The sequence below is a fragment of the Pelodiscus sinensis genome, unplaced genomic scaffold (genome assembly GCF_049634645.1).
Source record: "Pelodiscus sinensis isolate JC-2024 unplaced genomic scaffold, ASM4963464v1 ctg35, whole genome shotgun sequence".
Classification (NCBI taxonomy): Eukaryota; Metazoa; Chordata; order Testudines; family Trionychidae; genus Pelodiscus; species Pelodiscus sinensis.
Window position 1 is genome coordinate 6485587 of NW_027465908.1, and position 27369 is coordinate 6512955.

The 27369-nt window shown below is 55.6% G+C and overlaps 1 long non-coding RNA gene across 1 annotated transcript; it reads right to left on the minus strand.

Annotated features, from left to right (window-relative positions):
* Positions 1 to 8533: 8533 nt before the first annotated feature.
* On the minus strand, positions 8534 to 25828 carry LOC142824456 (uncharacterized). The gene is made up of 4 exons (XR_012899333.1): positions 25730 to 25828; positions 11832 to 11966; positions 10102 to 10256; positions 8534 to 8645 (listed from the first exon to the last, which is right to left on the minus strand). It is a non-coding gene; the product is annotated as an uncharacterized LOC142824456 (long non-coding RNA).
* Positions 25829 to 27369: the final 1541 nt, after the last annotated feature.

The window sequence follows — 27369 nt, forward strand, 5'->3', positions numbered from 1 at the left end:
CAGAGCGGCCTAGTGGGTGGAGTCTGTACTGGCCCCTTTTCTCAGGGCAGTTTGGCCCAATGGCCAGAGTCAGTACATTGCCCCTTTCCTAAGGGCAGTGTGGCCCAATGGCCAGAGTCAGTACATTGCCCCTTTCCTAAGGGCAGTGTGGCCCAATGGCCAGTGTCAGTACATTGCCACTTTTCTAAGGGCAGTGTGGCCCAATGGCCAGTGTCAGTACATTGCCCCTTTCCTAAGGGCAGTATGGCCCAATGGCCAGTGTCAGTACATTGCCCCTTTCCTAAGGGCAGTATGGCCCAATGGCCAGTGTCAGTACATTGCCCCTTTTCTAAGGGCAGTTTGGCCCAATGGCCAGTGTCAGTACATTGGCCCTTTCCTAAGGGTAGTATGGCCCAATGGCCAGTGTCAGTACATTGCCCCTTTTCTAAGGGCAGTATGGCCCAATGGCCAGTGTCAGTACATTGCCCCTTTGTCACATTACTGAATTGGAGGGAAGCAGCCAGATCGCTGCTGCACCCCTAGGTGGGGGTGTTGGCCCCAGAAATTGGTGTGGGGGGAGCCATGTGGGTATTGAATGGGAGATTATTGTTTGTTGATCTTATGTACGCTATTTATGTGAGTGTATAATGTCTGTGTGTGTAGGTAGGAATCTGTAATCTGTGTGGAAGCTGAATATTTCTCTGAATGTGGTTAAGCATGGCTATGGACAGGCTGAGTAGTGAAGCCCTGTGGGACAATGGCTCTCAATGGGCTATTGACACACCCAAAGACTGGGGTTTGTCACCTGAGAGCAGCCAGCAGGAAACATAGAGATTGGCCTCTGACCAGGTGACTCGCTGCATACAAGAAGAGGCCAGGAAGGAGGTATAAAGAGGAACCTTTGTTGGGTCGGGGCTAATTACCCACAGAGAAATCTATGGGGGGGCTGCACACAAGTGAGAAACAGCCCCCCTCCCCTCCCCAGCGTGGGCCCCCAATGCAGGGGGGAGCCCTGACCTTCAGGGGCCGGATCCCCGCCAGCCGGGGCTGCATCTGGCCCCTGCGCCTAAGGTTCCCCACCCCTGCCATTGGGATCTGCACTGGATGGGAGTCTCCCTGGGAAGGGCCTGGCCAGGCCACGAGAGCCCAGGGCAGGGCTGTGAGGCGCTGTGGTTTCTGTGGCTTCTGTGCCCGGCTCCCTGGCTGAAGGGCACCGGCAGCCCGAGTTCAGGCTCTGGGGGAAGCGGCACGACGGGGAGACCCCTTGGTCTGATCCAGCTACAGCAGGTCCCCGAGGTGAGCCCCCGTCTGGCCTCTCTGCCCTGGCCGGACGGTTTCCTCCTTTGCTGCCCTGGTCCTGTGTGTGACCTCGCCTGGTCCTGGCTGCTGGGCGGGTTGTTCAGTCTTCAGTCTGCATCCCCGTGGTCGGGCTCCTCCTGTCCCAAGACAGCAAGGGCCTGTCATATGCGGGGCCCGGGACCCAGGGGGCAGTGGGGGCTTGGCCCTGGGCGGCGCCTCTCTAGGGCCCCCAGGGCCAGACCCCTCTGGCCTATCACTGCAGGAGCTGCTACCGCCTCCCCCCCCCCATGCCAGCTGTTCCCCCAAAGCATCCGGCTGCCCCAGGGCTCCCATTCAGGGTCCCAGGTGTCCAGTGTTTGACCAGACAGTCCAGTTTTTGGGCCCCCTGCCCAGTGAGAACAGTCAGAACTCACCGGGCATGAGCAATGTCAGGACTTTCTGGTTTTCCAGCTGGGCGCCCGACGGAAGCCTGGCGGGGTAGAGGGAGTGCCTGGGAGAGGGGCACGGGACAGGCAGCGCCCCGGGATCTGTGTGTACCTGGGCCAACCCCGCTCCTCACTGGCCGTTCCCCCCTTGGCCAGACCCGCTCCCCCCAACTCCATCCCAATTAGCCCCCCCCCCTTCAGGCTGGCTGGTCCCTTCCCTCCCCTCACCGCTCCCAGTTCTCCCCTCATCAGCCCTGCTCCTCCCGACCTCCTCCCAGCCAGCCCTGCTTCCCACTGGCTGGTCTTCTCCGCCCCCGATATCCCCGCGCCAGCCCCGTTCCCCCATCCCCATCCCAGCCTCACTCCCCTCCCAGCCAGTCCCCCCCTTCCCGTTCTGAGATCACGTGTGTCTGGGAGGTTTTTCAAACCCATCTGGTAACCCTACCAGGGGACAAGGAGGGGCCCAGGGCCAGAAAGGAACCTGGCTGGAGCCCAGGCCGGATCATGGGTCCTTATCGTCCCCGGGTCTCCCCTGAGCCAGGAGAAGATGAGCTGGGCCCAAGTCTGGCTCAGGCCCGGCTCTGACTCTGTCCTCCCCAGGGGTCACTCCCAGCCCACAGCCCTGCCGCTGCCGCCCTGCAGCCTGTGGGAGCCGCCTGCTCACCCCGGGGCCAGAGAGGCTCAGAGGTCACTCACCTCCCATGCCGGGTGCGGGGGGGCAATTACAACCGGGCTCTGCTGCTCCCTGGGGCCTTGGCTCCCTTGGGACACTCTGGGTGCGATGCAGGAGCTGACACGCTGGGAGGAGGGGGGGGGCAGGTCAATAGACCCGAGCCCAGGCTGTGCCAATGAGCCCCCATCCCCATCCCCGGGGCTGGGCCCTGGTGCTCAGGGGAGCGAGTCGGATCCATGGGGCCTGGCTCTTGGGAAGGGCCTTGTCTCTCCAGACTAGGGCAATGTGGATGGATCCCATAGAGGGGGAGGGGGAAGTTGTGAGGGGGAGGGGATGGGATTTGAGGTTCTTGTTCCCAGAACCAGCCAGGCCCTGAGATCAACTTCCACTCCCAGCCCTGACCCTGGAGGGGGAAGGGCCCAACACAGCCCTGCCCAAGGGTCCCCAGTCTCCCCTTCCCCGCCCCCACCCCCCCAGTGCTAAAGGAAAACAGCCTCCCCCTGCTCGCCCATGCTCACCTCCCCGCTGTCTGAGCGCCCGTGTGGGGCTCTGCCCGCAGGTCCCCCCGCAGGGCCGGCCCGAGGCCAGACCCCGCCGTGCGGAGCCTGCAAAGGAAGAGGAGACGGGGTCACCGCTGGGAAACCTCCCCTCCCCCCACACGGCTGGTGTCCTGCCCCCAGCCAGCACCTTGGGACACTTGGACAATCAGAGCCCAGAGCTGTACAACCAGCCACAGCCCAACCACTGCTCATGGGCACCGTCAGCAAGTGTGTGAGCAGCCCTGCCCCTTAGAGAGACTCGGGAACTGCCCAGAGACAGGTAGGGAGAGAAACAGCTTGAGCACCACCTCCTGCCGACACACACACACCTCCCCCGCAAGCCCTGCTGGTCTGGGACTGATCCGTCTGGTCTGGAATCACAGAACAGTAGAATGGGAAGGGACATTGAGAAGCCATCAAGTCCAGTTCCCTGCCCTCACGGCAGGACCCAGCTCCGTCTAGATCATCCCTGACAGGTGTCTGTGCAACCTGCTCTGAAATATCCCCAGTGATGGAGATTCCGCAACCTCCCCAGGCAATTTGTTCCAGTGTTTCACAACACTGACAGGAAGTTTTCCCAACAGGCAGAAACATTTTCCAAATGTCCAACCTAAACCTCCCTTGCTGCAGTTTCAGCCCATTGCTCCTTGTCCTGTCCTCAGAGGCCAAGGGGAACAGTTTGTCTCCCTCCTCCTTGGGACACCCTTTTAGATACGTGAAAACCGCTCTCATGTCCCCTCTCAGTCTTCTCCTTTCCAGACTAAACAAGCCCAGTTCTTTCACTCTCATGTTTTCTAAACTGTTCCACATTTTTGTTGCTCTTCTCCAGGCCTTCTCCAATTTCTCCAATTCATTCCTGAAACATGGTGCCCAGAGCTGGAGACACGACTCCAAGTGAGGCCTAATCCGCGCAGAGCAGAGCGGAATTCTGACTTCTCCTGTCTTGCTCACCACACTCCTGTTAGTGCCTCCCAGAATCACGGTTGCTTTTTTTTGCAAGTGTCACACTTTCGACTCCTATTTAGCTTGTGGTCCACTCTGAGCCCTAGATCCCTTTCTGCAGGACTCCTTCCTAGAGAGTCACTTCCTGTTCTGTGTGTGTGACGTGGATTGTCCCTTCCGAAGTGGAGCACTTTGCATTTGTCTTTATTAAGCTTCATCCTATTTACCTCAGACCATTTTTCCAGTTTGTCCAGATCACTTTGAATTCTGACCCTTCCTCCAAAGCACTTGCCACCCCTCCCAGCTTCGTGTCATCTGCAAACTTAATAAGCGCCCTCTCCATGCCAATATCTAAATCACTGATGGAGATTGAACAGAGCCGTCCCAGAACAGACCCCTGCAGAGCCCCACGTGTTAGGCCCTTCCAGCATGGCTGGGAACCATTAATAACGACTCACCGAGAACAGTTTTAAAGAGAACAAAAGGCCGCGAGTCTCCCCTGTCAGTAACCACCCACTCGACCAATCCGCAGCGAGACTTGGAGCTCCAAGGCAGCAGGGGGAGGGGAGAGGGCTCAACAGATGTCCGAAAGGACGGGCCAGGTCACCTCCGGCTCCCAGCGCTCTGCCAGCTCAGCTCTGAGTGAGGCCTCCGACCGCCCCAACACCCACCCACCGTGCTTGGTGGGGCAGGGAAAGGGGGGAAGACGCAGAAAAAGGCGAGACAGAGGGAGGGGAGGGGGCAAAGGGGAACCAAACTGAGCAGGCTCCAAACCTCTCTGAGGCTCCCACTGTCTCTCCGGGTCCGGCACTGCCGGCCGCAGGGAAGTAGAAAACGCCGATGAGGCTCCTCTTGCCCCCGCCCCTCGGTCCCAATTCTCCATCTGGCCCCCGCAGAGACCCTGGGAAGGGGCCACGCTGCTGCCAAACCGCGGGAATCTCTGAGCTTGCCCCGGCCTTGCGCCTCTGTCCTGAGTGGCTGTTGTCAGAGTCTCTCTGGGAGGTCATCCCTGTCCCCGATAGGCTGAGGTCCTGCCACAGGCCTTTGCTCCACCTCCCCCTCCCCTGCAAGGCTGATGACCTGGCCCTGGCCGGCCCCTCTGGGTGTTTGAGGGGTTCCCCTGGAGCCCCACTGAATGGCAGCTGGGTCTGGGGCCGAGCGGGCTGGCCACTAATGCCCCAGGGGCTGCTCCCTCGGCCCCACCCAGCTTGTCGGTCCTTAGCAGAGTGCAAGGCCAGACAAGCCCATTTGTGGGTCAGTAAAGGTTGCCCCTCCCTCAGCACCTCAGACATTAGGCCACTGTAACTGGGGGAGGGGGGAATTGTTAACAGGACTGGTGTAAGCACTAGCATGGACACTATAAAGGACCCTTCTCTTCCTAGACTTTAATGTTGGTCCTGAGCTGGAATCAGCTCCTGCTAGAAACTCTTTCACACAGGTGGGACCGACTCCCTGGTAGTTTTTTCCTTCCCCCGCATTAACGACAGTTGATATATTGGCAAAACACCTCTAGCTTGTCTCATCAGCAGCACTCAACCTACTTTCCAAAGGAAAGAAGGTTCATTATCCCCATTCGGCAGAGGGGGAAACTGAGGCACAGAAAGGGACAGTGTCTTGCCCAAAGTCACCCCACTGGAAAGTGGTAGACCCAGGTCTGTTGAATCCCAATCCAGGGCTGGACATGTACCCCTCGATCAGGAAGTACCATATTAGTGTCCCTCTCAGCATGGGTTCTTCAGCATCTAGAGGCTGGTGACTTATAATAAAGGGCCCTGGAGGAACAGGAAAACATTCAGAGCCAGGGACCAGGGATGACAAAGCCCAGGCAATGGGTCCATAGGAGGAGCAACTAAGAGCATCAGGCTGCCCAGCTTAGGGACGAGGCAGCTACCAAGGGATCTGAGGGGCGTCTAGCAAAGAACGAAAGGTGCAGAAACACGTGGCTAGAGAAGTGGGATTGACCTGTTCCCACAATACAATCCAACAGCACAGAGGGAGCAGGGGTGTCAGCGGATGAAGCTAGTTATGCTTATAAGAAGCACACGGGATCTTTTTCAGGGGAGAAGGCAACACACTGTGTTAATTGAGAATATACTAGAGAAGCAGTGAGCATCTGCTTTATAAAGCCAGACACATACACTGTGGCCATGTCTACACTACGAGTTTTCTCTGCAAAAAATATACTACTAAGGGACTCATTTGCATGAGCCACAATCTCATTTGCATATTTTCCTGCAGATCTTGGTGTTCCTCATAAAAAAAAATGATTGATGTTTCTCGGTCTTAAAAAGTTTCAGAAACACTGATTTAGACCTACGGCGCAAATGTGTTCTTCAAAAGAGCGGGTCCACATGGCCAAAGTGCATCAAAACAACCATCTGATTTTTCAACAGAGAGCATCCACACTGATTGGACACTCTCGCATTGTGATTACTGTGGACGGGGTGGCCACCAGGGCACCTATGCTTTTTCCTGGAGACCTCTTCTTTCAAAAAAACTCCCTCTTCCTTGTCCACACACGTCGTTTTCTGAAAAAGGCGTCTTCCTTCTGGAATGAGGTTTACTACTGTCAGAAAAAACCCTCTGTTCTACCTGTCACAAGAACGCAATTGCAGTGTGGACGTAAGTGTTGTTTTTGCATAAAAACCCTGCCATGTAGATGCACCCTGTGGCTGCTGGAGTGGGGTGGGGGATAGGTTGGGTTGTTACTTTCCCTTCTGGCTCTGAAGTTTCACAAAGTTTAAACCTAAAAATGTTCCCTCCAGCTCTGAGCTGGGTGTGTTGAAAGGGTGGGGCTGGGCCCTTGGACTGCAGAGTCCCAAAGCTGGCCTGCCCGTGAAAACACCCTGCCCCTCATGGCTTCTTGCTGACTGAGGGGCTGCTGCAGGAGATCTTGAAATGCTGCAGCCAGGTCAGTTTGATTATCCCCATTTCACAGATGGGGAAATTGAGGCACTGAGAGGGAAAGTGTCTTAGTCACCCAGCAGGTGTTTAGCATCCTATCCAGCAGCCTAGTGACAGGAGTTAACGATCGGTTAGGGCAGGATGGGCAGAGGGGTGTCAGGTCACAGGCTTGATGGCAGCAATGGAGGGGCCGGGGAACAGAGCTGAGAGTGGGACCTGACAGAGGTGCCAGGAAATGAAAAGGGGTGAAATAGAGGGGAAAACCCAGATCCCCAGCTGGTGCCAATGGAGCCGAAGCTCCCCTGGAGTCACTGGCCAGATGCCCAGCTGGGACACTCTGGATCTGGGCTGATTTACGTGAGCTGGGGATCTGGGGCAGACTCTTCTCTCCCCAGTACTAGGGGAGAGGACTAGAGATAACCGTCCCCAAGGCTCAGCACAGCGTGACACCCCTCAGCCTAGCCCTGTTGGAACAACAAAACCGGAGCTTGGACTCGCTTCTACAGACTGAGGGAGGGCTGGGAGCCAGGACTCCTGGGTTCCATTTTCCATTTTGTCACCAATTCTCGGTGTGATCTTGGGCAGGTGAGTGTCTGTGACTCGGTTTCCCCAGGTGTGACACGGGGATAATGGAGCCGTGCTCTGAGGTCTCCTCCGTACCCTGCTCAGAGGGGGACGGCGTCTCGCTGGCAAATCCACTGATGTGCAGAGCTGCAGCCTTGTGAATGAATCTGATTCCCCTTCATCATCCCACAGCTGTTCCCCTCAGCTGGGCCTGACACCGGGAGCCTGCGACACACAGGAAAGGCCCCTGTCAGCACCTGTGGGCCCATCACACTCACTCGGCAGCGGCTCTTCCCTGTGCTAACAGGATCCGCAGCTGCCCTGTTCTCCCGTCCAGCTCTGCCCTGGGGCTGCCCCTCCCCACCACTGCCAGGGCCAGCCCAGGGACTCTAACGGCCTCTCCCTGGCCCAAGCCCAGCTCCAGCTCCCTCCTCCCTGCTGCGCTAGGCCCTGCCCATCTCTCTCCTGCCCCACGGCTCCTCCTTGCCGGGCTGTGCCGACGCTGCCCCTCCTGGTCCCCTCCTGCCTCTGGCTGGTCCATGTCTGCCCCTCTCCTGCCCCCCTCTCTGGGGATCCCCAAGGCTCCGGCCTCACCCCTTTGCTCTGCTCCCTCCACAGACTGTCAATGGACAACCTCAGCGTCACCTCACCCTGAACATCCCTGCTCCTCCTCTGCCCTCCCCGTCCCTGTCCCCTTCTGCCCACACAGGGAAAGTGACTCAAGGAATCTCTCACCGGGTCTGATCCAGCCGGGATCCATCCAGCCAGGTCCAGGCCTTCTTCGGGGAGGGGTGGGACAGTCCCACCCAGAGCTGAGAGGGGCCTTGCGTCAGGTCCTGGAGGGCCTCCTGCAGGGAGTGTGACAGGCACCTGGTGACCAGAATGTTCTCTCATGTCCAAGTCGTCATCAAGTCCAGCACCAGAATTATGGGGCTGTGAGCCTGGCAATCCCCATGTAGACCCTCCCTCCATCCGTCCCCCTACATCAGGGCTACTCAACTTTGGAAGCCCTGGGGGCCACAGTGATGCTCCGAGCACATGCTGAGGGCCACAACTTAAGCGTGGTTCATAGACATGCAAATCCCTTTTTTCACACCGACAGGCATGAACACAAAGACTACACAACACGCAGGCCCCAGTTAAGTCAGTTCTGCTGATATGAACAAAATGCAACAATTCCCCGATTTCCACCCCTATGGCAGCACCTTCACTGAGCAATGACAGTCCAGGAATTTAACTCCGAAAATGCGCAGCTGCAGAACAGCATGACATCGATTACTTCTTTGTTCTGGCTTCCTCCTGTGGGCCACACGTTGAGCTCTGCGTAAACACAAACTACACTGCGGGCCACAAACAAACAGGCTGCGGGCCACATGTGGCCTACAGGACGTGTAGCCCTGACCTGCATCTCTCCTTCCCCCTCCCTCTCTCCTGGGCCACCCCTACCAATACGCAAGCTACACAGCCATGTGGGGCACCACGAAACCTGTGGCACCAAATTGCCCCTGATTTCATGGTGCTCTAGGCAGCCACATGGCACGTAAATGGTAGCCCCAGCTCCAGCTGACCTCTTACAAGCTGCACCCAGCAGGGCCGTTACTGGGGGATGCTGAGCTCCCCAGCATCTTGGCCCCATTTCTCCACCCTTCCTGCCCCCATTCCACCACTTTCCCCCAATTGAAATGGCCTGGGGGCTTAGTAGCACCAGAACAGCAGCAGGAGTCAAGCCTGCCCCCTTAGTAACCAGCAGCGAAGCGACCCCTCCCCAGACCACATGGCTCCACCAGTTCCCAACTGCTTCTTGGTACCAGCGACCAGGGGGTGTGTGTGTGTGAGGGGGTGACTCCGCCCTTTCCCCAAGTCACGCTTCTAGGAGCCTGGCGAGCAGAGCAGACTGGGGCCCCTGCTATCTGCCTCCCCTTCAGCCCTGGGACTGCCCCCCCCCCCACACTCTGGCCCCCACAGCTGTTGAGCACAGCCCCTGCCCCAAATGAGGGGAGGCGCAGGTCGGGAGGCACTGGAAGGGATGGCTCTGTCTCTCTCAGGGTGTCTACACTGCAGAGGGTGTTTTTTTTAATGGCCATTTTTCTGAAAAAATCTTCATTTACATTTACATTGCAGCTGTGTTTTTTTTTTTAAATCATCGAAACAAAGAGGTTTTTCTGACATTGGAAATCCTCTTTCTACGAGGAAGAAGCCCTTTTCCGAAAGAGCTCTGTTGCATAAAGGCGTGTGTGGGCGGGGAAGAGGGAGTTCTTTCACAAGAGGAAAGAGGAAGAAGCCCAGGTGTCCTGGTGACCACTCCATCCATAGCAATCCCAGCTTACACGGGAGAGAGCGTCCGTTCAGTGCGGACAGTATCTTTACACTGACCACACAGCTCTCTGTGCTGTGCAGACGCTCTCTTTCGGAAGACGTTATCCGGAGGATCTCTTCCGGAAAAGTTTCTTCTGAAAGAAGCCTGCAGTCTAGACAGAGCCCCACTCGCACTCCCAGCTGAGCGGGGTTCAGCACACGCACACAGGGGAGGCTAACAATGGCTTAGAGCTGCCTCTGTCACCTACCCTGTCGCTGAGGCTAGTGATTTCTGCTGGGCCTGTCAAAGCTGCCTCAGGAGTTTGGACCCCCCTTAGTAACCAGTAATGGGAACAGGGACGTCCAAACCAAACCGCTGGCAGCTGTGAAACTCCCAGTCCTCAAGTGTGTCTAACCAGGCTCTGTACCCAGGCCCAGCCTGGCAGAGGCAGCCCCAGCAGGGGGTTACCGGCCCCTTTACCAGCTCCTCCCGGTCCCGGATCACCAGCAGCTGGGAGCCCCTCGCGGCGCAGTCGCTGCGGCTCTTGTTCCAGGTTTTATTTTCTGTGGAGACCCAGTAGCACTTGTCCCCGCGCAGCCGCCAGTCCGAGGGGCAGAGTTTGCACCCGGCGCCCCCTGCAAAGACACGGGCACCATTAGTGCTCTGAGGCTCATTCCCAGCTACCCCCTTCCTGTGACGGGCAGGGATGGGGATAAATGGGTTTGAATTAGAGATGTTCCATAGTGGTTAACTGAACAGTCGAGTAACTGCATGAATTCGTATCCCTTACTCGATTATTCTATAGTCAGCCGCCAGTGCGCTCCAGCCCCACTCCCGAGGAGCCCCTTGCCCACCCACCCTGCTGCCTCTGTATCAGAGGCAGCAGCAGAGGTGCCAGGCGGGAGCAGGTCTGCAAGGGGAACCCGTTTAAAAACCAGCTCTCCTCTTGGGACAGCAGCAGTCCCTGTCCAGGGGTTGGGGGCATGGCAGGAATCTGAGCTCCTGGACCTGGTGCAAGCTGCCTGCACACCCAGCTCCTAATACTCTTTAAAAGCAGAGCCACAACGGGGGTAGGTCCTGGACCCTGCATGAGCCAGAACTGAGCCGGGCTGCTGGGCATCCTGCTAAACGATGCACTGGCAGAGGGAAGGGGGAAATGCGTGTCGTGTAGAGCATTCACCTATAAGCTTTTGCCTGTCGGTTGATCGACTGCACTCTTCCATCTCCAGTTTGTACTTTCCCCTTGAATCCCCTTTGTGCTCCCTGCAATCGGGGGCTGGGCCCTGCCTGGCTCCAGGGGGATGGTCAAAGGAGCCTTGGGGCTGCTCTGCCTAACCCATTGCTCCCATCTGGGCCCTGGAGAGCAGAGAATTCCCATGGTGCACTGTGCTCTAGCCACACACCCTGCTCTGCCCCTACTGTGGGAGTTGGGAAGAGGCTGTTGCGCAGGGTTCCTGTAAGCTGAGCCTTTGGGTGAGCACCCAGGAGACATTCAAATGCTGCCCAGCCGATTAGCAGAGCGTGCACAGACAGCAGCATGTGTGTCTATTGGTGGTGCACATCCACACATGCCTCAGTGCACAGGGCATTCTGCACACGGCTGGAAAACATTAGAGGGAACATTGGCGAGGGACCCTTCCAGCAGCTCCACGCCAGCAGGACTGGTCTATCTGGGACCAGGTAAGTACCCACATTAAGACCCCTTTTCACAGCCAGAGTGGCCTAGAAGGTCTTGGAGTAACTGTGGGATAAACTCAGACTAGCAGGGAAGGCTGGAACCAAGGGGAGATGTGAAATGGGGGGGACATGGGCCCAGATGCCAGGGAATGGTGTGTGTGTGTGTGTGTGTGTGTGTGTGTGTGTGTGTGTGTGTGTGTGTGTGTGGAACCATGAGACAGTGTCTCTAATAATGAGTTTTGACCCCACCTCCCACCGAAAAAAACCCTGGATCACTTTGTATTACAGCTATTTAAATCTTCCCATGTAATACCAGAAAACGGACACTAGGTGTCACTGCCCCACAGCCAGGCCCTGCTGAGGCAGGTACATTCCCAGCCTGGCTCTGAGTGGGGATGGGGACTAGATCAGTGCAGCCAGCAGGGGGCGGCGTGTCCCTGACCTGCAGGAGCCCCATGGCCTGGCCCCGCAGCTGGGTTCCCACTGGCAGTGCCTGGGGGTGGGCGGCTCAGACACACATGAGCTGGGGTTACCTGCTGGGCCGGGCTGGGCCGGGGGGCACAGCTGGGATCGGACACGCTCCAGGCAGGCGCTGCAGGCTGCTGTGCTGGGGTCCCCACTCCCAGGGGCTGCCGGGGTCTGTCCCTTCTCTGACGCCAGGTGGGAAACTGCAAAGCAGCGTTGGGGAGAATGGTGACTGGTCAGTGTTACAGGAGGGTGTTAGACAGGAGAACTGACAGAGCCCTGTGGAGACAGAACTAAGTCTGTTCAGCCTCATCACTTCTGACTCCCCTGGGCTACTGGGTCTGAAAAAGTGGCTGGGACTGAAAAATCAGCTTGAGAGATACCTAAATCCCTTGGGCCTTTCTGCAAACCCAGCCTGTGTTTGCAACTCTCTCAGGGTATGTCTACACTACAAAGTTAGTTCGAACTAACTTTAATAGGCACTACACTAGCGCTCCGCTAGTTCGAATTTAATTCGAACTAGCGGAGCGCTTAGTTCGAACTAGGTAAACCTCATTTTACGAGGATTAAGCCTAGTTCGAACTAGCTAGTTCGAATTAAGGGCTGTGTAGACCCTTAATTCAAACTAGTGGGAGGCTAAGGCTTCCCAGGTTTCCCTGGTGCCCACTCTGGCCAACACCAGGGAAACTCTATGCCCCCCTCCCGGCCCCGGACCCCTTAAAGGGGCACGGGCTGGCTACGGTGCCCGTGCCAGGTGCAAGCCTGCCAGCACCCAGCCAGCAGACCCTGCACCTGGCACGGATCGAGCCACCCACCCGATGCCCCTCAGTCCTCCCCCTCTTCCCGGGACCAGGCTGGCGGCTCCCGGGAGCTTGCCCGGGACCGCAAGAGGCGGGCACCCACCTGGGCTAGTGCGGACATCGTGGACCTCGTCCACGATCTCCGCACTAGGCACAGGAAAGTGGCCGGCTAGGGCAGGAGAGCTGCCAGCCTGGCCACCCAGGAGCAGGTGTGCATGAAAATCAAGGGGGTCCACTGAGACCCCCGACCCTGAGCCCTGAGCTTACAATGTCCGTCCTGGGTCAGACCAAATGTCCATCTAGCCCAGTAGCCTGTCTGCCGACAGCGGCCAACCCTAGGGACCCTGGAGGGGATGGACCGAAGACAGTGACCAAGCCATTTGTCTCGTGCCATCCCTCTCCAGCCTTCTATCCTGTCCCCGCTCCATCTCCTCTTTTGTAAGCTGAACAGTCCCAGTCTCTGTAGCCTCTCTTCATCTGGGGCCTGTTCCCAACCCCTGATCATGTTAGTTGCCCTCCCCTCTCCCAGCCTTTCTCTTCCCCTCTCCCACCTCCTTTTCCCAGTCTCCCCCAGTTTGTTCAATAAAGACAGATTCCATTTTTGAACACAATTGTCCTTTATTTTGTACATCAAGAAAAGGGGCTAGGGAAGGGTAAGTGGAAGGAGGTGAGGCAGGAATAAGGCACGAGTCCCCGATTGGGAAGGACTGGGCTGGCTCTGTGGGCTTCTGGGGGTGGAAGCTCTCCTGCAGCCCCCCAATTGCCGCCTCTCCCCAGATGGCAGCCTGCGGCAAGTGCAGCCGGGCTGATGGCCGAGTGGTGTGATGTGCCCAGTGTGGGCACTCCGGGTACTCCAAGCCAGGACTGGTTTTCAAGCGGGGCACCCCTCAGAACTGTCTGTCCGGGGTAGGGGTCGGGACCCTTTAAGCGCAGCCCTCGGCTAGCCTGAGACAGCATCTCCACGCTCTAAGTAATCCTCTGATGCCCTGCCGGCACTGCTTCCGGCCATCCTTAAGCCCTGTTCAGGGTCCACTTAATGTGGACATGCTAGTTCGAATTAGCAAAATGCTAATTCGAACTAATTTTTAGTTCTAGATGCGTTAGTTCGAATTAGCTTAGTTCGAATTAACTAATTCGAACTAAGTTAGTTCGAATTAGCGCTGTAGTGTAGACATACCCTCAGGGTACGTCTACACTACAGCGCTAGTTCGAACTAACTTAGTTCGAATTAGTTAATTCGAACTAAGCTAGTTCGAACTAACGCATCTAGAACTAAAAACTAGTTCGAACTAGCGTTTTGCTAGTTCGAACTAGCAAGTCCACATTGAGTGGACTCTGAACAGGGCTTAAGGATGGCCGGAAGCAGTGCCGGCAGGGCATAAAAGGAGGACTTAGAGCATGGAGATGCTGTCTCAGGCTAGCCGAGGGCTGCGCTTAAAGGGTCCCGACCCCCACCCCGGACACACAGTTCTAAGGGGTGCCCCGCTTGCAAAGAAGTTCTGGCTTGGAGTGCCCTGAGTGCCCACACTGGGCACATCACACCACTCGGCCATCAGCCCGGCTGCACTTGCCGCAGGCTGCCATCTGGGGAGAGGGAGTAATTGGGGGGCTGCAGGAGAGCTTCCACCCCCAGAAGCCCGCAGAGCCAGCCCAGTCCTCCCCATCGGGGGCTCGTACCCCATTCCTCCCTCACCTCCTTCCACTTACCCTTCCTTAGCCCCCCTTCTTATTGATGTACAAAATAAAGATAACGTTTCTTCCAACATTGACTCTGTCTTTATTGAAAAAAAACTGGGGGAGACTGGGAAAAGGAGGTGGGAGAGGGGAAGAGAAAGGCTGGGAGAGGGGAGGGCAACTAACATGATCAGGGGGTGGGGACAGGTCCCAGATGAAGAAAGGCTACAGAGACTGGGACTGTTCAGCTTAGAAAAGAGGAGACAGAGGGGGGACAGGATAGAGGTCTCTAAAAGCAGGGGTTGGGTGGAGAGGGTGCATTCAGAAAAGTTCTTCCTGAGTTCCCATAAAGAAGGACTAGAGGACACCAAAGGAAAGGAATGGGTAGCAGGCTTGAAACTAGTAAGAGAAAGTTGTTGTTCTTGACAAAGCAAATAGTTAACCTGTGGAACTCCTTGCTGCAGGAGGCTGTGAAGGCTACAACTAGAACAGAGTTGAAAGGGAAGTGAGATCAAGTGATGGAGGTTGGGTCCATGGAGTCCTATTAGCCAGAGGGTAGGAGTGGTGTCCCTGCCCAAAGTTTGTGGAAGGCTGGAGAGGGATGGCACGAGACAAATGGCTTGGTCATTGTCTTCGGTCCATCCCCTCCAGGGTCCCTAGGGTTGGCCGCTGTTGGCAGACAGGCTACTGGGCTAGATGGACCTTTGGTCTGACCCAGGACGGCCATTGTAAGCTCAGGGCTCAGTGTCGGGGGTCTCAGTGGACCCCCTTGATTTTCATGCACACCTGCGCCTGGGTGGCCAGGCTGGCAGCTCTCCTGCCCTAGACGGCCACTTTCCTGTGCCTAGTGCGGAGATCGTGGACGAGGTCTACGATGTCCGCACTAGCCCAGGAAGGTGCCCGCCTCTTGCAGTCCCGGGCAAGCTCCCGGGAGCCGCCAGCCTGGTCCCGGCAAGAGGGGGTGGGCTGGGGGGCATCGGGTGGGTGGCTCTGTGCCGTGCCAGGTGCAGGGTCTGCTAGCTGGGTGCTGGCAGGCTTGCACCTGGCACGGGCACCGTAGCCAGCCCGTGCCCCTTTAAGGGGTCCGGGGCCGGGATGGGGGCAATAGAGTTTCCCTGGTGTTGGCCAGAGTGGCCACCAGGGAAACCTGGGGAGGGCTAGCCTCCCACTAGTTCGAACTAAAGGGCTACACAGCCCTTAGTTCGAACTAGCTAGTTCGAACTAGGCGTTAGTCCTCGTAAAATGAGGTTTACCTAGTTCAAACTAACTTTGTAGTGTAGACATACCCTCAGTTACTCACCGTTCTCCTCCACAGTGTCAGAGCACCTCAGAGTCTGACCGGATTTAGCCTCCCCACCCCAGGTGAGACACAGCACAGAGCTGTTATCACCACTGTACCACTGGAGAAACTGAGGCACAGAGGGAGGACCAGTCTGGATCCCAGGCTGGGGACAGACCATGTGATCTGGCCCTCTGGGGCTGCAGGTTCAATACAGTGCAGCTCTCCTCACCTGTGTCGGGTCTCAGAGGAAAGGCCAGGAGACATGGGTGGGGGTGTGAGATCGCACAGGAAGCTGAGGGGCTGGGCTGCAGCCCTGAGGGTGTCAGGCTGGTGGTCAGAGTGCCTGGGTCTCTCTGCTGCTACAGTCATTGCTTTGCTCACAGACTTCCTCCCAGGCGGGGATGGGTGCCCCTCCCCTTCGAGTGCTCCCACCTGTGAGGGGCACAGCCTGCCTGCTTAGGACTTTATCTGGCATCTGTCACTTCCCCTCTCTGCCTCTTGCCCACATTCCCTGTGATGCAGGGGAGGGGAGGATCATGGGATAATTCAAGGATTTTAGGCACCTAAAACTGCAGCAATGCCTGAGGGAGGTTTTCAAAAGCACCTCGGCCCAGCTCCTCAACAGTATCCAGGTGCCTAACTCCCTTGGGTGCTGGGCAGCGCAATATATTTGGGAACCTAGGCCTTAAGGGCCAATTCCCATTTATTTCAATAGGCTTAAAACAACCCACTAGGGCAGGGGTTCTCAAACTTGTGATACTACGACCTCCCTGTAAGTTGCTCTCAACCCCCTTTCAGTTGCTGAAACCACCCTCTAAGTTGGTCGCAAGCCCCCCGTGGTGGGGGAGGGGGTTGGGACCCACAGTTTGAGAAACTCTGCACTAGGGGCATGTTTACACAGCAGCGTCATTTCTACACTTCAGACCCTTATTTCAATACTAGCCAATAGCGAGTCATAAGATGGGATTTTCGGGTCTCTCCTCTTCATCCCTCTCTCTCTCTCCTCCTCCTGCTGCCTCCTCCCACTCTCAGCTCTCCTCCGCCTTCTGCCTCTCTCTCTGTCTCTCTCTTCTCCTCCCTCTCACGTGGGGGACCATGGAGCCCAAATGGCCGTTTGGGCACCGCGCTCCCTGAGCTGCATGGGGTGTGCGGAGCCCAAACGGTCGCTTGCGCCACTTGCTCCCACTCAGCGGCCCGGCTGAGCGGTGCAGAAGTCAGCTGAGCCCCATGGCAGGAGGTGAAGGGGGGCACGAAGGGGGGCGGGGCAGTGATGCACACAGCCAGGCCCCGCCCCCTGGCCATGTACGCCACCTCCCCCCTTCCTCTCCTGTCTTGGCGCTTGGCTGACTTCTGTGCTGCTCAGCCGGGCCGCCGTGGGGGAATAAGTGCAAGTGGCTGTTTGGGCCCAGCGCTCCCCATGCAGCACTCCCCATGCAGCACTCCTGGGGAACAGCCAGGGAGGCAACTCGCCACCCAGAGGCAACAGTCAGCATTTCAGCGTTACACAGTCACAGACATGGGGCTACTATATATATGACTAGCCAATTAGCCCGGCATAAGACGGGATTTTCAGGTCTCTCCTTCATGTCGGTCTTCTCTTCTGAGCCTCCGGTCTCTCGCTCTGTCTCTCTCTCTCTCTCTCTCCTCATCCTACTGCCTCCCCCACCCCCAGCTCTCCTCCGCCTTCTGCCTCTCTCTGTCTCTCTCTTTCTCTTCTCCCCCTCCTGCCTCTCACTCTCTCTCCGATCTCCTCTGTCTCTGTAGGGGATGCATGAGTGTGGCGGACAGCACCCTGGGATCTGCATGCGCCTGGGTGAGTCCGGCTCCCCGCAAACCAATTCCCTCTCCCACCAGCCAGTTCCTCCTCCTGATTTCCCATTGCCAGCCTCACTGCCCCTGACTCCCACCCCCCAGCCCCCACCAGCTTTGCTTCCCACCAGCCACCCAAGCCTCATTCTCCCCTGGCCAGCTACTGCTGCCTCTGTCCCTCCCCCCAATATCTGCTTCCCCCCCAGCCAGCCCGCTCCTCTCCCAGCCAGTCCCTCCCCCCTTCCACCCCAGATCAAGGGTGTCTGGGTTTTTTTACACCCTACCCCAGTGACGTACACAGCCAGGGGGTGGGGCCGTGTACATCACCGCCCCGCCCTCCTTCCCCTCCCGCTGTGGCGCTCGGCTGCCTTCTGTACCGCTCATCTGGGCCGCCGCGCTTCCACTGCTTGCTCCCCCACCGCAGCACAGCTGAGCGGCACAGAACTCAGCCGAGCACCATGGTGGGAGGCAAGAACACCCCCCAGAGGCGAGTCTGTAACGCTACAGCTACTATAACCAGTCTGGAACACCCCCCAGAGGCGAGTCTGTAACGCTACAGCTACTATAACCAGTCTGGAACACCCCCCAGAGGTGAGTCTGTAACGCTACAGCTACTATAACCAGTCTGGAACACCCCCCAGAGGCGAGTCTGTAATGCTACAGCTACTATAACCAGTCTGGAACACCCCCCAGGGGTGAGTCTGTAACGCTACAGCTACTATAACCAGTCTGGAACACCCCCCAGAGGTGAGTCTGTAATGCTACAGCTACTATAACCAGTCTGGAACACCCCCCAGAGGCACGTCTGTAACGCTACAGCTACTATAACCAGTCTGAAACACCCCCCAGAGGTGAGTCTGTAACGCTACAGCTACTATAACCAGTCTGGAACACCCCCCAGAGGCGAGTCTGTAACGCTACAGCTACTATAACCAGTCTGGAACACCCCCCAGAGGCAAGTCTGTAATGCTACAGCTACTATAACCAGTCTGGAACACCCCCCAGAGGCGAGTCTGTAACGCTACAGCTACTATAACCAGTCTGGAACACCCCCCAGAGGTGAGTCTGTAACGCTACAGCTACTATAACCAGTCTGGAACACCCCCCAGAGGCGAGTCTGTAACGCTACAGCTACTATAACCAGTCTGGAACACCCCCCAGAGGCGAGTCTGTAACGCTACAGCTACTATAACCAGTCTGGAACACCCCCCAGAGGCGAGTCTGTAACGCTACAGCTACTATAACCAGTCTGGAACACCCCCCAGAGGTGAGCCTGTAATGCTACAGCTACTATAACCAGTCTGGAACACCCCCCAGAGGTGAGTCTGTAATGCTACAGCTACTATAACCAGTCTGGAACACCCCCCAGAGGCGAGTCTGTAACGCTACAGCTACTATAACCAGTCTGGAACATCCCCCAGAAGTGAGTCTGTAACGCTACAGCTACTATAACCAGTCTGGAACACCCCCCAGAGGCGAGTCTGTAATGCTACAGCTACTATAACCAGTCTGGAACACCCCCCAGAGGCGAGTCTGTAATGCTACAGCTACTATAACCAGTCTGGAACACCCCCCAGAGGCGAGTCTGTAATGCTACAGCTACTATAACCAGTCTGGAACACCCCCCAGAGGCGAGTCTGTAACGCTACAGCTACTATAACCAGTCTGGAACACCCCCCAGAGGTGAGCCTGTAATGCTACAGCTACTATAACCAGTCTGGAACACCCCCCAGAGGTTAGTCTGTAACTCTACAGCTACTATAACCAGTCTGGAACACCCCCCAGAGGTGAGTCTGTAATGCTACAGCTACTATAACCAGTCTGGAACACCCCCCAGAGGCGAGTCTGTAATGCTACAGCTACTATAACCAGTCTGGAACACCCCCCAGAGGCGAGTCTGTAATGCTACAGCTACTATAACCAGTCTGGAACACCCCCCAGAGGTTATTCTGTAATGCTACAGCTACTATAACCAGTCTGGAACACCCCCCAGAGGTGAGTCTGTAACGCTACAGCTACTATAACCAGTCTGGAACACCCCCCAGAGGTTAGTCTGTAATGCTACAGCTACTATAACCAGTCAGGAACACCCCCCCAGAGGCAAGTCTGTAACGCTACAGCTACTATAACCAGTCTGGAACACCCCCCAGAGGCGAGTCTGTAACGCTACAGCTACTATAACCAGTCTGGAACACCCCCCAGAGGTGAGTCTGTAATGCTACAGCTACTATAACCAGTCTGGAACACCCCCCAGAGGCGAGTCTGTAACGCTACAGCTACTATAACCAGTCTGGAACACCCCCCAGAGGCAAGTCTGTAACGCTACAGCTACTATAACCAGTCTGGAACACCCCCCAGAGGCGAGTCTGTAATGCTACAGCTACTATAACCAGTCTGGAACACCCCCCGGAGGTGAGTCTGTAACGCTACAGCTACTATAACCAGTCTGGAACACCCCCCAGAGGCAAGTCTGTAACGCTACAGCTACTATAACCAGTCTGGAACACCCCCCAGAGGCAAGTCTGTAATGCTACAGCTACTATAACCAGTCTGGAACACCCCCCAGAGGCGAGTCTGTAACGCTACAGCTACTATAACCAGTCTGGAACACCCCCCAGAGGCGAGTCTGTAACGCTACAGCTACTATAACCAGTCTGGAACACCCCCCAGAGGCGAGTCTGTAACGCTACAGCTACTATAACCAGTCTGGAACACCCCCCAGAGGCAAGTCTGTAATGCTACAGCTACTATAACCAGTCTGGAACACCCCCCAGAGGTGAGTCTGTAATGCTACAGCTACTATAACCAGTCTGGAACATCCCCCAGAAGTGAGTCTGTAACGCTACAGCTACTATAACCAGTCTGGAACACCCCCCAGAGGTGAGTCTGTAACGCTACAGCTACTATAACCAGTCTGGAACACCCCCCAGAGGTGAGTCTGTAACGCTACAGCTACTATAACCAGTCTGGAACACCCCCCAGAGGTTAGTCTGTAATGCTACAGCTACTATAACCAGTCAGGAACACCCCCCCAGAGGCAAGTCTGTAACGCTACAGCTACTATAACCAGTCTGGAACACCCCCCAGAGGCGAGTCTGTAACGCTACAGCTACTATAACCAGTCTGGAACACCCCCCAGAGACGAGTCTGTAACGCTACAGCTACTATAACCAGTCTGGAACACCCCCCAGAGGCGAGTCTGTAATGCTACAGCTACTATAACCAGTCTGGAACACCCCCCAGAGACAAGTCTGTAACGCTGCAGCTACTATAACCAGTCTGGAACACCCCCCAGAGGCAAGTCTGTAATGCTACAGCTACTATAACCAGTCTGGAACACCCCCCAGAGGCAAGTCTGTAACGCTACAGCTACTATAACCAGTCTGGAACACCCCCCAGAGGTGAGTCTGTAACGCTACAGCTACTATAACCAGTCTGGAACACCCCCCAGAGGCGAGTCTGTAACGCTACAGCTACTATAACCAGTCTGGAACACCCCCCAGAGGCGAGTCTGTAACGCTACAGCTACTATAACCAATCTGGAACACCCCCCAGAGGCGAGTCTGTAACGCTACAGCTACTATAACCAGTCTGGAACATCCCCCAGAAGTGAGTCTGTAACGCTACAGCTACTATAACCAGTCTGGAACACCCCCCAGAGGTGAGTCTGTAACGCTACAGCTACTATAACCAGTCTGGAACACCCCCCAGAGGCGAGTTTGTAACGCTACAGTGTTATAGACTCTCAGACACTTGGCTACTATATATATGATAATGCTGAAATAACATGCAGCCAGAGGACTGCTTACAACTCCAACTCCTGTGACCGTCATTTCACGAGGAATAAGAGTAGGTCTACACTGTACAGCTATTTTGGGACACTGGAGGTATCCTGAAATAGCTACCACACATCATAACAAGCTGCCCATTATTTCAAAATATTTTTCAGACAACAGGCGTGCTATTTCGGCATCCCAGTCACACTCATTCCATGAGGGTTAAGAGATGTCTCAAAATAGCGTGTTATTTTGAAATCTGGTGCTGTGTCGATGCACCAAATTTCGAAACAGCCTATTTTGAACTTCAAAATCAGATATGGAATTTGCATAATGCAGTCTAGACAGGTATCTTTCGGAAAATAAATCCTTTTCCGGAAGATCCCTTATTCCTGATTTTAAGTAGGAATAAGGGATCTTCCGGAAAAGGGTTTATTTTCCGAAAATACCTGTCTAGACTGGCGCTTTTCTCCGGCAAAGCCCCGAGCCGGAAAAAAGCGGCAGCCATGTTCATGCAAATGCCGGGGAGAAAATTTAAATCCCCGGGGCATTTGCAATTCCGACTGGTCTCATTAGCATCCCTTTTCTGGAAAAGGGTGCCAATGTAGACACAGACATAGAGAGACAAGCCCTGCCCCAAAAAAGTTACAAACAGTACAGAGAAAGGAGGCATGAACTCCATTTTACATTTGCGAAACTAAGGCTCAGTGTAATTCTGTGACTTGCTCCCAGGTACAGAGGGTATGTCTACACTACCACCCTAGTTCGAACTAGGGTGGTTAATGTAGGCAAACGAAGTTGCAAATGAAGCCCGGGATTTGAATTTCCCGGGCTTCATTTGCATCTTGCCAGGCGCCGCTATTTTTAAATGCCGGCTAGTTCGGACTCCGTGCCCGCGGCTACATGCAGCACGGACTAGGTAGTTCGGATTAGGCTTCCTATATAGCATCTACATAGCAATTCCGTTATCAAAATACATTTGACATAACAGACAGCTTATTCTGATGTCTGTAAACTTCATTCCATAAAGAATAATATTGATTCCAAAATAGCTATTTCGGAATAGCGGTAGTGTGGATGCTCCACTGCTGCTAATTCAAAATAACTCCTCCCCAGGGCCATTCAAAGTAATTATTCCCCAGTGCCTCCTGGGGGGGTCTAAATCGAGACAGTGCATCCACATTAGAGAAGCCTGCCTTGGACTAATTTTGAGGCTTCCCTGTAGTGTAGACACGCTATTTTGAAATAAGATATTTTGGAATATCTCCTCCAGAATAGCTTATTCCAAAATAAGAATGCAGTGAAGACGTAGCCTCAAGGACAAAACTCTCTTTCACAGAGTCTCTCACTAGGTCTCCCTTGGTGCACCTCCCTCTCTCTCTCACTGCTGTGTGTCTTTGATAGAAAACAAATCAACTGGTAATTCCAATATTTCAACATTTGGTTTTGCCCCAAATTGGGCAAACATTGAAATGTTCGTTACTCTGATCAAAACTTTGTCAGCGCCCTGAACCCCTGCCCTGAATCCCCTCTCTGAATCAGCAGTTTGCCCTCCTCTATCCTGAACCCCCTCCTGTACCCCAAGCACCTGCCCTAGCCCTGAACTGCCTCCAGGAGCCAGCACCCTGCATCCCCTCCTGCCTCATATCCCCCCTCCCCCCCCCCCGTCCCAGCCAAGTGAAAGGGAGGTTGGAATCCCACTTCCTTTTAGCCAGCTCCAGTGTGTGACAGGATCTAATTATCCCTCCATCCCCATGTGCACCCACCTACCTGGGTATCTGATTGTCTCTGTGCGACAGCCAAGTGCTTTGCAGTATAAGGGCAGATGCTTCCGCTGTAGCAGGATCACCGCCCTGTCCCACCCCCTCTGTCCTAGACAGCTCGACTGTCGCTCTGCTTGGGGACGATGCAGCACAAGGACAGGGGCATGGGGTTGGACCCCTGCCCCCAGTGGGGTAGCTTGTCTGCAGCTGAGAACCAAGGTACTGGCTGCAAGGCCCTCCCCTGCCAATCTTGGGCTCTGTGTCCCAGCTGGGGCAGGGACTGTCTCTCGCTGCGTCTGTGCAGCACCCGGCACCACAGGGCCCTGATCCCAGCTGGTGTGTGCGGCCACCACTGTTATGAGAACGGACTTTGCTTGTGCCCTGCACTCTGACAGGGATGGATTTCCAAGGGGTGTGAATCAGGATAAATTCTCTCACATCAGTGCAACACTTCAGGTAACTCCCAGCAGCTGGATCTGGTCCCAGGGTTGGCAGTCGGGCTGCAGCTGATTGACACGGCCTGCGATTGGGCGAGGAGCCTTTAAGTGCAGAAAACCAGTCTCTGTGCCACTGACCTGCTGCTTGTGAGCTCTGTGGGGTGGGTTGGCACCAGCTGTGGATCTGCCTCCAGTACTAGTGGTGACATAGCTCTGATCCCGCTGCGGCAGCTGCTGACTCTGTGCTCTGAACCCCTCTGTTCCAGCTCCCCCGCCTTCTCCCCTCAGGTACCGACACTGCCTAGTGGCACTGGGCACCGGGTGCATCTCTCTGGCCTTGGCTGTGATCGTGCAGAGCCGTGTGGGTAAGTGCCTGGGAACAGACCCATGCCCCGGTCTCTGGGCCTAGAGATGCTCTGTCCCACGCCTGCTGCTTTGAGTGCTGCCTCGGAGACACAGCATCTGGCTTGTTTTCTTTTAAATCACAATTTCTCCCCCTGTTCTCCTTGCAAATTCTTTTCTTTTTGAAACTGATTGGCCAGGAAGCAGAAATGGGGAAAAAAAGAAGTGGGATGGGAAGGGAAGAAAAAAACAAACCCACGGGGGAAATCGTACTCCGGGAAACTGGACTGTCTCCCCCAAAGTAAAACAAAGAGGGATCCTGCCCCGCCCCAAAAGGCATTTAAAACCAGGAAGAAAAAGTGAAAATGAAAAGCACAAAAAACCCCGCACGCCCCCCGGGATGGACGTCAGAGCCAGGCTGGACAAGGGCTGTCCAGGACCATCCACCCGCTCTGGGCAGAGGCTGGAGCACCCAAGAGCAGTCCCTAGCCTGTGTCCCCAGCCCAGGGCAGGACAGTCAGGGCAGTTGGAGGGACTGGGCCCCAGGGGGGATGAGAAGGAGCAGGGGGCGTGGCCTCATGGTGAAGGGGCGGGGCTAAGGCCCAGCTAACAAACACCCGTGGGTGCCACAGGGAGACGAGGACATAAACTCTGCATTTCAGGACTGTGCACCCTGGGCTCCTCCCCTGCCTCATGGGGATTGTGGGCGAGGGACCCAGACCACAAGTGACAGGGCCCGACACTCCCCTTTCAGACAGGCTGTGCCCCTCACCCTGGCATCAGGGCAGTGGAAGGGGAGTTGCCTGTGGCTGGCTGGGAGCCCTGTCCTGGCTGAGCAGAGCCCTTTAGCAGGAGAGAGCCCCTGATGCTGGATGCTCTGACACCCCAACCCCAACGTGAACACCCAGAGGGCTGCAGCCTCCAGCTTCCTGTGCAAACTCCCAGCCCAGCCTGACCCCCAGTCGCTATGGCGATGGTCACCAACCCGTCAATCGTGACCAACTGGTCAAATTGCGAGGGTGCGAACAGTCGTTCATGAGCTGTTTGGGAGGCCCCCCTCTGATTTCCCCCACCCCAAGGAGTCCCACTGCCCACCTCCAGTGACAATGGAGATAGTGGCGGCATCCCGTGAGGTGGATGGGAGTCCAGCCACGCGCCACTTCTGGGGGTTCTGGAAGTGCAGTGGCTGCTCCTCTCCCCCAGGTCTGTGGTGTGCTGAGAACTGGAGTGGCATGGTGTGGTGGGACGGGGGGGGGGGGTCTCCAGAGGAGGCGTGTACCAGGCCTTTCCCTCCTCTGGGGAGAGGGGGGAGTCATGCACAGAGGAGGCACACGCTGGGGCCTTCCCTTGGCTCCCAGGAATTGCATCCCCAGGCTGGGCAGGGGCAGCCCCAGGGACTCGCATGCACCTTTCCCACCCCTTCCCCTTCCCAGCCGGAAGCTGCAGCACAAGCTCCCTGCTCTGCGGTGGGAAGGGGCCACAGAAAATTGGCTCGTGTGCTGCTGGTGTCCCGCAAGCTGCAGGTTTCCAACCCCCAAAACCCTGCTGAGTGCTGGCCGCTCCGGGGGAATATGGGACAAAGTCAGAACACTGGGAACAGCTTTTAAATATGGGACTGTCCCCTTCCAGGAACATGGGCTGCCTCCCTCCTCCCCCACACACACACATGAACACCTTGCTTAGGGGGCTGTCAAGAGTGTCAGCTCCCCTGACTGGGGTTCAAAACCTTGAATCCTTCACAGCCGGATACTTGACTGTATGTTTTCATCACAAGGGGGGGACTTTTTTACACTTTGCTCCCAATATCCCATAAGGGCCTGTGTCCTAGTCTCCTGGGAAACAACCCTTGTGTTTTGGGAGAAGTTGTTTATGAACGTCACAGTGAATAGAAATTCATTCATTCATTAAAATGCAGCTTCCATTTTTTTAAGGGAGAGAATATTTGCAACACGCACACACTATCCCGTGAGAACGGAGAAACTCACATAAACCCACCTTCACCAAGGCCACAGAGAAATCTAACAATAAACAATCCTAAGTCTCAACTACGTCTCCCAGCCAGGGAAAAACAACAGACACCTACCAGGTACTGCTGGCTTCTCTGCTCACTGGTCTCCTTTAACCCCAGCAGCTTCGCTCTCCTTTCCCTCAGAGTCGCCACATGGGCCTGGAGTTTTTTCCTGTACAACAGAGATGAGTTAGTGGGTTTATTTTGGAGCGGTGACTGTGTTTGTAGGGGGCGTTTTCCCACCCAAGCTGCAAGACAATTCTCGGTCTCCCTAGACAGACTCGGTGGGGGAGGTGATATCTTCCACCTGTTGGTGAGAGAGCCGAGCTTTGGGGCTTTCACAGGGCTTAGCTCTGGGGAACAGACTCTTTCCTGCGCCTGAACATGTGTTGGCCATGAGACTCCCTCCCTGTCTCCATGCCACTCTGGGCCCCTTTGCACACATAGGCCCTTGCCTAGCTATGGGAGCTTCAACCACCGTGTTTTCAAAGCAGAGTTAGTAGAGCGAGCCCCAAACTGTTCCCTACCATGCCTACCACCATATCAAGTCCAGCAGCTCCCTTAAGACCTCTGTGCTGTATCTGCTGCATGGAGCCTGCTTAAAGGATGCCTTTTGCCTTGTAACTAACACACGCCTGTTGTGTCGGACAAATGTTCTTTTATGCTCAGAGATTAGCTTCTGCATTCTGCAATGTGTCTTCTCTAGCGTCTGCCCTTCCCTTGTTTTCTTGGAGAGGATGCAACAGTGAGCTTGAGGCCCACTCCCCAGGCTCATCCAACTGTTCAGCTAGAACAGATCTGAAGGCGAAAACATAACAGAATGACATTCCATGAGCAAATGCAACCCACCCGCATGGGCAGGGTGCGGTTAAATGGGCAGAGGAGAACGATGCTGCAGAAGATGCGCGGAGCATGAGGAGAGGATAACGTGCATGGAATGTGAAACCAAGACCCAGGAGCAGATCTTGAGGCAGCAAACAGAGCGGCTGACATGCCTGTATAGGCATGGGAGGGGCCGGATTTCTCAGCAACAGTATGGTTATTGCTTGTGGTGCATGGCAGATCGGGGACAGGGCTGTGTAAAATATACAGGTCAGCACATTTAATATGCTCCTACCCTGACATAAAATTTTAGGGAGCTCACGGGAGGCTGCTACAACAATGAGAATGCTGCTTATACTGAGGTCTAACCCAGTCAATAGACGGCAAAACCTTCCCTTTAAACATCCAAAAGCTCTTTCTACCACCATTCTGCATTTGCTCGGCCTATAGCTGAGCTGCTTCCTACTGATGTCCAGGCTGCCTGCGTACTGCTTCAGGGGCCACAGCAAGAAGAGGAGGCTGGGCTTCTAAGAATCACAATTGGCATTTCAATGCCTCCGATGCTACTTGGATCACTGGCTACTTGGATCACAGCAGCCTCCCACCATCTTATTCCCCCGCTCTGAATTAATTTCCAGCTGACCGGTAGCTGCCTGGCCTTGCTAACTTCCACATGGCTATTACCACTCGCTTCTCAACTATCAAAGCCAGTCTCATTCTGGCACTGCTGCACCTCAGGGAAGGAAACCTCCATGAAAGTCGCCTTATGCATGCACAAGTTTTGCAGCCACTGGTCGTTGTCCCATAGCTGCAGTCCTGCCAGTCTCTGCTTGTCGCCTGGGTCCAGAACTGGCATTTCTCTCTGTCAGAAGAATCGATTGCCGCTAGCATCT